At 37.3% G+C, this 13,679-nt stretch overlaps 1 pseudogene across 1 annotated transcript; it reads left to right on the top strand.

Moving 5' to 3' along the window:
* Nucleotides 1–5,571: 5,571 nt before the first annotated feature.
* Nucleotides 5,572–6,325, top strand: LOC308566918 (transmembrane protein 69 pseudogene; annotated as a pseudogene). Its single transcript has one exon. The product of its transcript is annotated as a transmembrane protein 69 pseudogene (transcript).
* Nucleotides 6,326–13,679: the final 7,354 nt, after the last annotated feature.

The following is a 13,679-nucleotide window of genomic DNA, read 5'->3' on the forward strand; positions in this document are numbered from 1 at the left end:
GTAAGTGATTTGAGTAAGAATAGAATTTAATAAACGAAGCAAGCAAACATTCATCAAAGCCATATTTATATCATCTGGCAATTCCTAAATGATTATCATCGGCCAATGTTTTCTCTAAAATATATTCTATTTCAGTTATAAAGTGCGTTTTCTTTTAAATCTAGCTACTCATCTGTTCTAAAAAAAACAACTCCAAAACAAACAAACAAAAAACTCCTGATAATTCTAGAGCCCATTATGCTTGTCAGTAACAAAAAGTGGAGAATCTCTAAATCTCTAATCTTGCTTTTCCAATATCTCTCCCTGGATTCTCTGTGAAATTGATGGGTAAAATATTAACTGTTATGGTGCCTAACAGAAATACTTAGAGGAAAATAATTCCGCAGAACAAGAATGAAAGTGTTCTCAATGGTGTGCAGAATTGGAGCACACTAGCCTGAGTGTTTTACAAATACTGCCCAGATAAACTGTTGTACTGGACTCTCTTAAAGCAGCCAAACTGCCCAACAGAGTGAGGAATAGCAATGTGGTTAATGGGACAAAACCATGCATAACTCAAGGGTCTGGCAATACCAAGATGAGTAAGGCAGAGCTCTGGCCTTCAAAGAGTTTACAGTCTGATATGTAAACTAATAGGTTACTATACAGTATTAATTATCTATGTAAATTTAGAAAAAAATTTTAATTAAAAAAATTAAATATTTTTAAATTTAAAAAACATTATCCTCACCCAAGGATATGTTTTAGAGAGAGGAAGAGAGAGAGAGACAGATGTGAGAGAGAAACATTGATCAGTTGTCTCCTGTATGCATCCCAACCAGGCATAGAACCTCTCAATTTAGGCAGGAATAGACCCCACTGCCTTTTGGTGTACAGGATGACACTTCAGCCAACTGAGCCACCCAGCCAGGCTTTAAAATTTTTATTTATTTATTTATTTTAGAGAGAGAGAGAGAGAGAGAAACATTGATTTGTTGCTCCACTTATTTATACTTTCATTGATCGATTCTTGTATGTGCCTTGACTGGGAATCAAACCTGCAACCTTGGCATATCGGATGACTCTCTAACCAACTGAGCTATCTGGCCAGGACCTCAGTCTAGTTTTAAGAAAACTGGCAGCTTCCTGCCGTGGTCTCTGGGTGGTTATGCTGCCATGTAAGAAGTTCCCTTGTCCTGCTAGAGACATTACATGGAGAGCCGTTGAGTCCACATGGAGAAAAAGAGGGATTCTTCTGAGTCCTGCTTTTCACCCACCCCCATCATGGTGGCAACTGGTGAGATACTCACATGTTAGATCCTCAAACCTGTCCAGCCACCAGCTAAAGATCACCAAGTAAACATGTTTTGTGCAAAGAACCAGCCAGTTGAGTACTGCTCAAATTCCTGACCCACCAAATCATGAAATATAATAAAATGGTTGTCATTTTAAGCTGCTAAGTTTTGGGGCTGTTTTTACACAACAACGCATAATCAGAACAAAATGATTGATTAATTCTCTCTGAATCAGAAACACTCCTCAAATGGGATTGAAATACAAGTATGATTTTGAAGGGTAAACAGGGGGATTACCTAGGCAACTAATAGGGGAAAGGCACTTTCAGTTGATGGGACAATATGAAAGAAGACAGAGGAACCTGAGTTTGGTGTATTAGAATTTTTAAGTATTTTGTAGGAAAAAAAGAAAACAAAAAACAGAGTAATGAATGGGGGGTTGGAGATTAGGCTAGGGAAAAATAGACCAAAAAAGAAAAATCTCATATGTTAACCTCTTTTTACTAGATATATTTATATGTTTATATAGAAAATGGTTGGAAGTTATTTTAATAATCTAAAAAAAAAGATGACAAAAATATGAAATAAAGATTAAGCAATTTAAAACTTTAAATTGCATAAAAAATGGGTTGAATGTATATAGAAGGAAGGATTAAGAAAGAGTATTGACTAAATCCCACCTTTTGGATTTAGTGGCGGAATGGGTACCACCAATGGAAAAATGGAAAAGTGTGCAAAGCAATCGTACTATTAGATGTCATATCCATCTTTGGCTGTATTTACTTTGAGCACTTGTACATTTTCAAGGTGGAGAGAGATGTCCAGGCAGCAAAAGGATGAAAAGATTCTGTAGCTTACATTAGGGTTCTCTCTCTCTCTCTTTCTCTCCCCCCCCCTTGTTACACACACACACAGATATTGAAATTGTGAGTGTGTAGATGGTGGTGAAACCAAGTGCAAAGATGAAACTACCCATAGAAAGCAAGTAAAGTGAGAATTGAGACTACAGACAAGAATAAAACACAAGATTATAAGGGGTGGGGAGAGGGGGGAAATCCAAATAAATAAACAGAGAAGATACAGCCTGTAAACTATGTTGTGGAAGCCATGCTGAGAACTAGATTGTTCACTTTAGTTGCTTAAAACTCACTTTAGCTACCCTACCCACCCAATAATCTAGACTTTATTTCAGTGTACTTGGGATTGAGCTGCTAATAATATCTAAATGTTATGTAAATCTAAATAACTATGGATTTAAGTCTACGGGTGGCAAGACTATAAGTATATATAATTACATTTTTCTTATATGTGTATATTTTTTCTATACTGTTGACATGAATGCTTTTAAAATAGCATTTTCACTACTCTAATATGAAAAATGATCTACTTGCCTTCACACTGAATTATCAAATGATTCTTCGCTTCTTTTCATTTCAATATCACAAGCCAAAAGAAACACAGTCAGGATTTGTTTTACTTTATAAAGTAACAGCATGTTTCTAAGTTATAAAGAGAAGTTAGAAAATTATCAAATTGATGCATATGGCCTTGAGAATTTTTCACAAATGAAGTGGAAACTGACAAAAAGAAACTTGAGCTGAATTTCATTTAATTAAGGACTATTTGCTTCTGTCATCCTCAATAAGAAGTGAATATTTTGGTTGAAACACCATTACCAATAAGCGACTTGTTTGCTTTCATCTCCATGACAGGGAGAAGGCTAAGTCGTTTGGAAAAGAGGAAATTCTAAGGTGTGACTTAAGATTACATATTTTTATTTTAGAGTAGAAATATGATTTTTTTTGCTCATTTTTCTAGATCAGGATTTGGGAACAGAAAAATCCCACTTCATTTTTTATTTTTTTCTGAGACCTTCAATCTCCTTTAAACGGAATATGGTCAATTCCTAGTTGTGGAATAACCACAAGACAATTAGAAGTTAAATTGTTGAGCAGCCCGCATCTAATTAAAGTCTCTCCATTTTAACTATTTTATTTTTAGCATCTGAAGCAGTTTGTAGCTCTTCTAGGCTATAATCATGTTTATTTAAGAGTAGTGCAGTCGTCAGTGAGAAAATAAAAACCTACCAGAACTGCTGTACTGAACAGAAGGAAACAGGGAGATGGGTGGTATGTTTAGCATACTTTTCAGTTTATGATTTCCTTCAATTTACTGTACAAATATTTCAGCTTCAGTTCTAGGACTCTATGTCTGAATGGGTTTCCTTTGTATAATGTCATGAACATGTGTATCTACATTGATTTAAGAAGTTATCCAAGCTTTTTACTTTGCAGAAAGTTAGAGCCCATAAAGTTCTGAAGATGCTGAGTAGGTTTTATTTTACAAGTCGTTCTAGGATGTCATCACATCTAAAATTCTCAGTTTTTAAAAATATGCAGAAAAACACACACAGTATGAATGAAGATTTTGCCATATTATTTCCCAGAGAGTGAGAACTATAACCTAGGAGTAGTTTTTGCCTATTCAGAATGAGAACCTTCTGAATATCCTTCTGATTATCACCAGAGTATCACATTAGCAAACATTCCTTAGTTGCCTACCGTGTCCTAACCTCTGTACACCCTTCATATGGAGCTTCCTCTTTAACTGTCAGAACAACAATATGTGTTAAGTAATATTACAACCTCTATCTCTCTTTTTTTAAAACTCATAAATAGTCTGGGTCTAACGTGGTTAAAATATGCTAGTTCTTAATTGGCAGAGCAATGTTTTGACTCTAGCAGTTAAACCTTACTATTTTGTGCTCTTAACCACTCTTAATATTATTTTTAATGTAAAGAGTATCAAAATAAACATTTTGTCAAGAGAAATACTTGGAAAAAATTCCTCATTGCCAGTAGCTCTGTTTAAGTGGAGGCAGCACAGAGAGAGTTCAGTGCTCTGTGCCAGGAGCTAGGTCCTCACCAATAAGCACTACGACTCTAGACAAGTCCCATCTTTCCTATTTCATCATCTGTCCAATGGGGACACTATGAGTACTTTCTTCCTGGGTTGTTGTGAGGATTAAATAATACATAAAGTATAATTAAACACTTAGCGTACTGTCCAGAGCATAAGGAATTTTCAATTAACTTTCAAGTACTCTTATTTTGTGTTGGTATTTTTATTATCATCATTATAATATTTCGAAATGTAAGCTCATGCCCTAATTCAGTTGGGCTCATCAAGTACTGTGGGATCAATAGTATTCTAATTTTAGTGATAGATATCTATCGAACATATATCAATGTACTTTTTCCAGTTTGGAAAAAAGAAACAAATGCATATTTAAAAAATAATAATTAAAGAGCATTCTAAAAATGGTTTTTGGGAAAGTGCTAAATAGAACATAAGCTAAATATAGTAAAGGTGGTGAGTGCTCAGGAATGAGACTTATCATGAAAGGTGTTACTGAAGTCATCAAACCTGGGATGAGACAAAAGATTGCTAACTCCTGGAGTAAGAGTCAGGTGATTAACTTAACCATGAATTTGTTTTTTTCATCTAAAAAAAACCTTCAAATATCATAAATTATATTGGATATCACTCCAAAGAGTTAGTGGCTAATGAACTGTAGATACTGGAGTGGAGGAGTGAAGTGAGAAGATTGGTGTTAGGAAGGCAGACTAGATAGGAAGGGGAAAGCCTGGCAGGAGAAACATCAGTTTTGGAGGGCTTTGGAAAATCAGGTCTGATTTAATGAGAGCCTGGAATTATTATGATGACAGCAGTAATGAAGACCTGCCTGACCTAGAGGAACGACTCTACTGGCTGAATTTCAGACTAGAAAAAGACATAGACAGTTGAGGGTGGAGACCCTTTGGTGAGCCCTATGTCATTTCCTCCAGTCTTACTGGATAAGTGGCCGCTTTGCTTAGTTCTAGAGATTATATACAGACTTTTTCTTATATACAAATACTGGTGCTATCGCGACTAGAAGTTGTTACTGTTACAAAGAATATGCTGTGAGCCTATCCTGCACTGGAAGCTAAACCACATGATGGCTGGCAACCAGAAAGCTAGGCCACCCAGAACCCATGGGATGGAGAAAGTGGCCAGCGTGGGCCCCTCTGACTTCTTCAGAAGGCCGCCCAAATTGCATGGAAGGGGAGGACTGTCCAACTCCACTTGCCGGAAGTGCCTTTTCTGGGGGCCATGCAGTTCTTGCAGCTGGGCTGTCCATTTCCCCAGCGACCTTGGCAGCAACGTGCTTCTGATTCAGCCTGTCCACTTAGTTGTAAAAGTACATTAATCAGAACGACCTGGCATCTTCCTGAGCAAGACTTCATGAGGGCCCAGTATGCTTCACTTCATCCAGAAGTTTCTCAAGCATCTTCAGAGATGCTGAGGTATCCTTTCACAGTCAGGCTAGGAGCCAGCAGAACAGAAACACTTTCTCTCCAGACATGTCTCCAACAGAACTTTTCACCTTTGTTTTTAAGGCCTTGGCCTTTCTCATCTTTTCCAGGGTGCATGAACAAGACACAGTACTAGCATACCTCGCCGCGCAGCTTTAAGAAGCAGAAGCAAGATAACTTCCAGCCAGGCCACCAGAAACTGTCACATACTGCACCTGCCTGCCAGCCCAAAGCCAGCACTATACGTGTCTCTGGCAGGCTAATCCCCTTCCTTGCTCCACGACTGGTCATGGTGATGACAAAGACTTATATCCCCGTATTAACTTTTAGTCAGATGGCTTATGGAGCCAGTTTCCTATCTTTCTTGGGAGGCATCAGATGGGGTTTTGTTCTCCCAGAAGGTAGTCCAGCCAAACCAGGCTTCCTCAATTTAGCTGGTAGTACAGCTCCTGTCACATTTTCATGGTTTGCCTTCCTTATTTCTAAAGGTTCAGTGAAGCTATAGTCACAGTAATAATAGGTTTGGGGATAGCATTACATAATGAACCTTTGCTCTTGCCACACTATCCCAGTTGGTTCAAAGCCCTGAGGATAGTAGTCACTTTAGTGGCCTTTTTATCTTTTGTAATCACTTTACTACTTCAAGATATTTATCCAGAGAAAGGACCCACGAGACCTGGTCAAGTAGAATAAATATAAAACTATTCTGTAAATGATGTTAGCATGTTGGCTACAAGCTTATAAGGTTGTTTTACATATTTTCCTTCTACTATGGTTTAGCTCTGTTTCCCAGCAATAGTAATTTATTCATATTTTTTCATTTCTAGAAATCTTTATTTCATAGGAATTATATGATCAACAGCTTGAAAATCCCTAACAAATCCTTTTGATGTCGTATTAGGTTAAAGTTCTCATTCAGTCTTATGAATTATATAGTTGTCCACTCATACATTTCAATGTTTTAATTATTTTGAAAAAATATATAAAATAAAATAAAAAAAAGAGCCCTGGCCACGTTGCTCAGTTGATTAGAACATTGTCCCATATGCCAAGGTTGCGGGTTCGATCTCTGGTCAGTGCACATAAAAGAAGCAGCCAATGAATGCATAAATAAGTGAAACAACAAATTGATGTTTCTCTCTCTCAAATCAATAAATAAATTTAGAAACAAAAAAAACAAAAAAAAAATATTGGTATTGTTTTCTACTATCAACTTGCCCTCATCCCTGTGAGCTTTTGCAGACAAGAATCTCCAGTATTAATAATATCTTATAATCCAGTGAGGCTATTATAAGCCTGGGTTCACCTGCATCAGAATTTCTTAGGGTGCTTATAAAAAAGACAGATTTCTGGGCTCTACTCCATGCTTATTAAATCAGAATTTCTAGAACTGGTGTCTGAGAATCCACAGTTTTAACATGCTCCCCAAGTTATTTTTATATATGCTGGAGTTTTCAAACCGCTGTTTTTTGGACATGAGTTCAGAAGAGAAGAGAATCATGCCTATGCACCTACAGTATTCTGTATGTTTCTCAATTTGCTCTAACCACACAAATGTTGTTTTGCTTTTAAAAAACAAATCATTTCCTTTTTATCTTCACAGGCCTGTGGCATATGGGAGTTTGACAAATCTTGGTTGGGCTGGGCCGGGCTGGGCAGGGCTTCCAGCTTCTAGTCTAGTCCAGTTGGCTCCACGTGTCTCATTCTGAAATGTTTTTCTGGCAACAGCAGGAATGCAAGCCCATTTCAAGTCTCTGCCTTACTCAAGTCCACTAACATCCCCTTGAGCAAAGCAAGTCACATAGGCAGGCCCAAAGCTGAGTAAGGAATTATATCCCACCTGCCATAAAGCCATGGCAAGGGTGTGAATTTATAATACCACTAGAGGGGAGTGATAACCTGGGGCCAGTAAATGCATCTACCACAGTCAGAGACTATGTTTAATCATGCTTGTATTCATACTTTCCAATTGATTCTTTGGCACATGGAGGTTATTCTAAAAGGCACTTTTTGAACTGACCAGCATAGCTATTATTTCCATCATCAATGTGGCAAAAAGGAAATGATGAGTGGTAGCATGGAAACGGAATGTGAGCCAGAGATAGTCACTGCACACTGTGGGTGTTGATATCCAGTTTGGGTCTTAGAATTTACATGTAAAATCTTAAGCTATCTTGTTTTTTTTTTTTTAATTTTATCTTTAAGGACTGTAAAATACACATAACATAAAATTCAGTGTCCTAACCTTTTTTTAAGTGCACAGTTCAGTAGTGTTAAGCACATCCACATTGTTGTGTAACCAGTCTCAAGAACTCCTTTCATCTTATAAACTGAAACTTGTACCCATTAAACAACAACCCTCTACACCCCCACCCTTCCCCTGTCTTCCAGCCCCTGACAACCACTATTCTACTTTCTGTTTCTGTGAACTTAACTACTCTAGGTAATGTGTACAAGTGAGATCGAACAGTATCTGTCTTTCTGTGACTGGCTTATTTTACTTAGCATAATGTTTTCAAGGTTCATCCATGTTGTAGCACGTGTCAGAACTTCCTTCCTTTCTAAGGCTGAATAATATTCCGTTATATGTATTCACCGTATTTTGTTTATCCATTCCCCATTGATGGACACCTGGGTTGTTTCTACCTTTTGGCTATTATGAATAATTATGCTATAAACAGGGGTATACAAGCTGCCTCATTTCTTTTTTCAGTTTTAATTTATTTTTAACCCTCACCTGAGGATATTTTTTCCCTGGTTTTTCAAAGAGAGTGGAAGGGAAAGAGAGAGGGAGAGAGCGGGGGTAGAGAAACATCGATGTGAGAGACACATTGATTGGTTGCCTCCTGCACCCACCCCAGCCGTGTCTTCAGACAGTAATAAAATGAATCTGTGCTTGTGAACAGACCATCAAAATGCAAAGCAGTGAGGAGAACACACTAGTGACTGGGAGGGTGGAAGCTTGACCCCAGTGTTTGATATTAAACCTCAGTGACCTACCCTCACCTGGGATTAGGCTTGAAGGTTTTTGAGGGTCATCATCCCATGGTTCAAGGTCTCCCACTCTTTATTTGTTTTCTCCTTTCACCAAGGTCTACCTCACCAGGAACTTGCTTCCCACGATTCCCGATGACCTTCAGTGGTTTGCCAGTCATTTCATATCTTCCCATCTCTCTCCATTAAGCTTCTTGAACAAAACGTTAAGCCCTGTAAAGGATAGGAACTTATTTTCTAAGCTTTTGGACTCTCTTCATTTCTTTCCTCTCTCCTCCCCCTCCAGCCTCCCTCCTTGTACTTTCCAACATATGGAATATTGATGGGTACAAATGCTTTTTAGTACCCCATGGCCTTAAACACCCATCTGCACAAGTCCAGTGGCATAGCCAGCCAACAAACTCTAAGGCAATACTTGTCTCTGTAAAATTTCTCTACAGTTACTCTGCCCTCTAACTCAGGCACTGTCCTAGCATGTGTGATGGTATCCTAAAAGACCTTTCACCTCTTGGATAATTTTCACCCCAATCCACTCATCCTAGACACTGCCTCAAAGTAGCCTCTGAAGCTTGTCACTCAATCAAGTTCTCCCGTAGCTGCTGTGTTAAATACCTCATTTTATTGTACTTCGTTTTATTGCAGTTCACAGATGGCATTTCCTACCCATTGAAGGCAGGACACCCCACCAGCAAAAAGGTTACAGCTAGCTTTATTCTCATACGCGCTGTATTGTGGTGGCCTGAAACCAAGCCCACAATGAATCCGAGGGATGGTTGTACAAATTTGTGATCTCTACAGTAGCATGTGGCAGGCAGTGTAGCTTAACTCTTAAGACCATAGGCTCCAGAGTCAAAATGCTTAGGATTGAATTCTGGTTCTACTATTAACCTACTGTGTGACTTGAGCAAGCGGCTTAATGTTTTTGAGCTTCAACTCCCTCATCTGTAAAATGGAGCCAGTAACTGCCTTCTTTATTGGACAAGTGTGGGAATTCAATGTGAAAATGTCTATTCAGCAATTTAAACACTTCTTCATAGAAAATCTTAATGACTAGAGCTCCTTATTATTATCAGCCTCATTATGGCTTTAACGTAGTGATTGGATTTATATTCTGAGCACCTTATACTCAGCTCGGAAAATCCAGACAAATGCAGCCCTATGATGTTTCCTCAGTAAGACCAATACTCTTCTGCTTCGTGGGTTTTTGGCTGGCCGCCTGGATTCCTTTCCATAGCCCCTATATGAGCTTGTCCAAGACCTCACCAACTCTTCAAAGGCCACGTGTTCTAAGAGGCCATCCCAGATCTTTCCAAGCGGATGTAATTTCCCCTTCTTTACAGCACTTTTTTTTAAAGGAACTTCCCTTAATAAAGTAATTTATAATAGCTAATAATATAAAGTTACATATACTTTATTCTTAATATTTGTTGTCAGATCTCTGCAAATAATGGAAAGGGAGACTGAGGTGGTGGTGTTCAGAACTTTACTTTTTCTGATTCTAAAATAGAAGCACAGAACAAATATTTTGTCTAATTCTTGATGTTAATCAGGACTTCTGTTACAGGCAAAAAATTTTAATTTAAATAAAGAAAAATTTTATCATGGGTCTTAGGAGTAAATCACAGAGCCCAGTTCTCAAATAAGAGACAGAACCAACATTTGGTAAATTGTAAAGGAGACTCATTTCTCCCCCTCTCCCTCCAAGCACACTGATATATTGCATAGTTCCAATGAAATACAGAGATTAACTTGCTCCAGCTGTGACTCAATTGCAATCCTTTGGAAGTAGACTCCAATGGGCCAGATTTGGATCAGATGCCCATCCCTAATCCTATAGCAGTGTCAGGCAGGAAGGGCCTCACCACTGTAGATCAAGGGGCAGTTCCTAGAGGAGAGAGCCATCATTGTGAACTGAGCTGATAGTAAGAGTTATCTACTGAACCTTTCATCTGCTTCTATCAACTGGTAGACATCATTAATAACATCTACTATCTTAAATAATATTGTAATATTGGTTTTTTTCCCTATGTTTCACACATTTTGGAGGCAGGGGAAAAACTATTTCCTAACTCTGGGTTTAATATTCAAGTTAATAGATGTTCTGCTCTCAATTCATGATAAAAACAAATGATCTGCATCATAAAATAAGGCTCTTCGATGATCCTAAATCAATGATAGTATCCTAAATCAGTTATAGGTTTTACACTGATGATTCTGGATCCTGAACCAGCCCCTCTCTGAAATGGCAAATGACTCTATGCAGGTGGGCTATAGTAAAAACTAATTTACTAGAATTTCTCTAAAACATTGGGATACAAGAAGCAGTGATTCGGTACCCCCTTAACACAGTATAATAATGCACTCTCTCAAACTGTACCTCAGAATGTTCACCTTGGGAGCTTCTCAACAAGAGTGGGCGTATTTAGTTGAAGGACCTAAGTGTCCCATGCCATTAAAAACCCTTAGGATAGTCTTGACCAGGTGGCTCAGTTGGTCAGAGTGTCATCCCGGGCCTACACCAAAAGGTTGCAGGTTTGATTCCCAGTCAGGGCACATACCTAGGTTGCAGGTTCGATTCCCGGTAGAGGAGCTTATAGAAGGCAACCAATCAATGTTTCTCTCTCTCTCTCTCTCTTCCTCTCTTCCTTCCTCTCTCTAAAATCAATTAAAAAACATATCTTCTGGTGAGGATTAAAAAAAACAACCTTAGGATAGTACGGAGCATGTGGTAAAGGCTTGATAAAATTAGCCATTAGCAAGGACGGTGCTCATTGTTTTCCTACATTTTATCTCATTCTTATGTATTCTGTACAACAGTCATGCAAACAGGTTCTTTCTTTCCTGTTCTATAGCTACTAGAAGGAGGCAGAAGGTACCATAAGTAGAGCACCGTGACAATCAAGTCCATGTTTCTCTGCTCTGCCACATAGGATTTTCCAAGTACATTATCACCTTAGCATGTTTCTTTAAGTTCTGATTTTCATTCTTCTTTCATTTAGTGACATTTGTACAGCAAAAAGAGTTCATTACTCTTTAAACTTTATATCATCTTTCCTTTATTATATTACAAAGGATTATCCATAAACCCTCTCTTTGTTTTTAGTTCAAGAGAATTATCTTTCACAACACTATAAGAGTAAGTATGAGATTTTATAAAGTAAAAATTATAGTGGGAATTAACAATCTTTAGAATAGCTAGTTCTAGTTTAGACTTTAAATCCTGGAATATGCAGCATCCATTAAAGTGCTTTTAACTCAGAAGCATTTGAAGGCAACTTAGCAGCATTTATTTTATAAACTTAATAATGAAAGCCAAATAACAATCAAGATTAGAGCCTATAATTAGAAGTTCAAGGTTATCACTAAACACACTTACATCATCATTGAAATTTAAAATATGGCAACAGAATCAATAAATGTTTTGGAGATACTCTTTTAGCTGTGGAGTGATAAATGCATGAAATTAGAATTAGTGAACTTGCTGGAGTTTATATGCATATGTGTGGCCTGACCTATAAGACCCCTTCACTGAAGATGAATGTTTTATTGGGATTTTTCTCAGACAATCTGTAGAAATGATAATCTTTTTTTTCTCTTTAGTTTTCATGGCAATAATCTTTCTATACCTGCTTTTTATACAATGCTTCTCGCATTGTATATTATGTCTAGGAGCTGTTGCTTCCTATTAGAGAAGAGAGATAAGAAAGCTTAAAGATGAGATGGATACAAAATCAGCACATGATTATTAGGTTATCAATGTCAGTTATTTAAAAAAAAAGAATGATTATAGCAATTGCAATCTAATCTCAGTTCATATTTGGTGACTTGACAGGTTATTCAATACAATCAGTTAGCATGTGTTTTCTATCTAATATATTTAGGGCATTTATCATATAATCCCTGGGTCATTGGAAAATGCATATTAAAGTAACAAGGGCTAAGAGATGAAGATCACTGTAAGACAATGATAGGATTGACAAAAATCACTGATCATAAGCCATTCATATTTCAAAGCTTGCTCCCATTTTTTAAAATTTTCTAGCTTAATTTCTAATATAATTAATCAAGTGCAAATACCTATAATAATAAAAATAACAATTGGCAATACTTTGTACAAAACTGTCTGCTAAGAAATGGAACAGAAATGAAAACAAATATTAGAAGTTACCAAAATGTTAGTCAAAAGTCACAGAAATCAACCACTATAAAGGGCTTAAAAATATACAGTTATATTAGTGGAAACTAACCATTCGCCATTATTAAAGAGAGTGTTCGATGTGTTCCGAATGGGTTGTTTTACTATTTCTTTTCCCCCAGTCCCAGTTTTTTGGTTTTTTTTCTGTGTTTTTTTTTCTGTTTTTCTGTTTTTAAATGATGTTTTATTTGTCTTTCTTTTCACCATCACTCTCCTGTCCCCTCCTGGTCCTTGTTCCTCAGTGAAATCTCTGCTCTGCAGATGTCCCCCGGCCCTTCTTTCTTGTCTGTCTGAGCCATAGCATGTCATCCCATCACAGGCTTGGATTCAGAGCTCAGCGTCCCTTCCTTCATTCCCAGGACCTCCTTTTCATATATGGAAACCCTGCTAGCAATTAGCATGCTACATAAACAGCTCTTTTTTTTTTTTTTTTTTTAAAGAAAGACTGTCTCTGAGATTAGAATGTTTCTATTAATTATGGAAACAAATAGTAATTACTTGGTCAGTTCTCACAGGAAGCAAGCTATTATTACGTTTTTAAATGTAAATTTTTAAGTGTCCCACTTATTTGCCACTTGGAGAAATCTTATGAAAGTTAATTTAATATTTGTGTCATATACCCCCATGGAAATTTAAGAATTTATGTCTTCTTTAATCCACATAGCCTTTATTTTGCTTTTTATAAAAATGAATAAAAGTCCAAAGCATGTCTAATTAATTCCTTAAGAATATACTATTCATAGGAGTTTTCTGGAAGATTTATTTAAAATGCAGATCTCATGTCCTCCCACCCAGATACTGTGATTCACCCAAGGACTATGTAGTTTACATTTAATGTAGGCACTGGGGTGATTCTGA

The sequence above is a fragment of the Miniopterus schreibersii genome (genome assembly GCF_964146895.1).
Source record: "Miniopterus schreibersii genome assembly, chromosome: 14".
NCBI classification, from domain to species: Eukaryota; Metazoa; Chordata; class Mammalia; order Chiroptera; family Miniopteridae; genus Miniopterus; species Miniopterus schreibersii.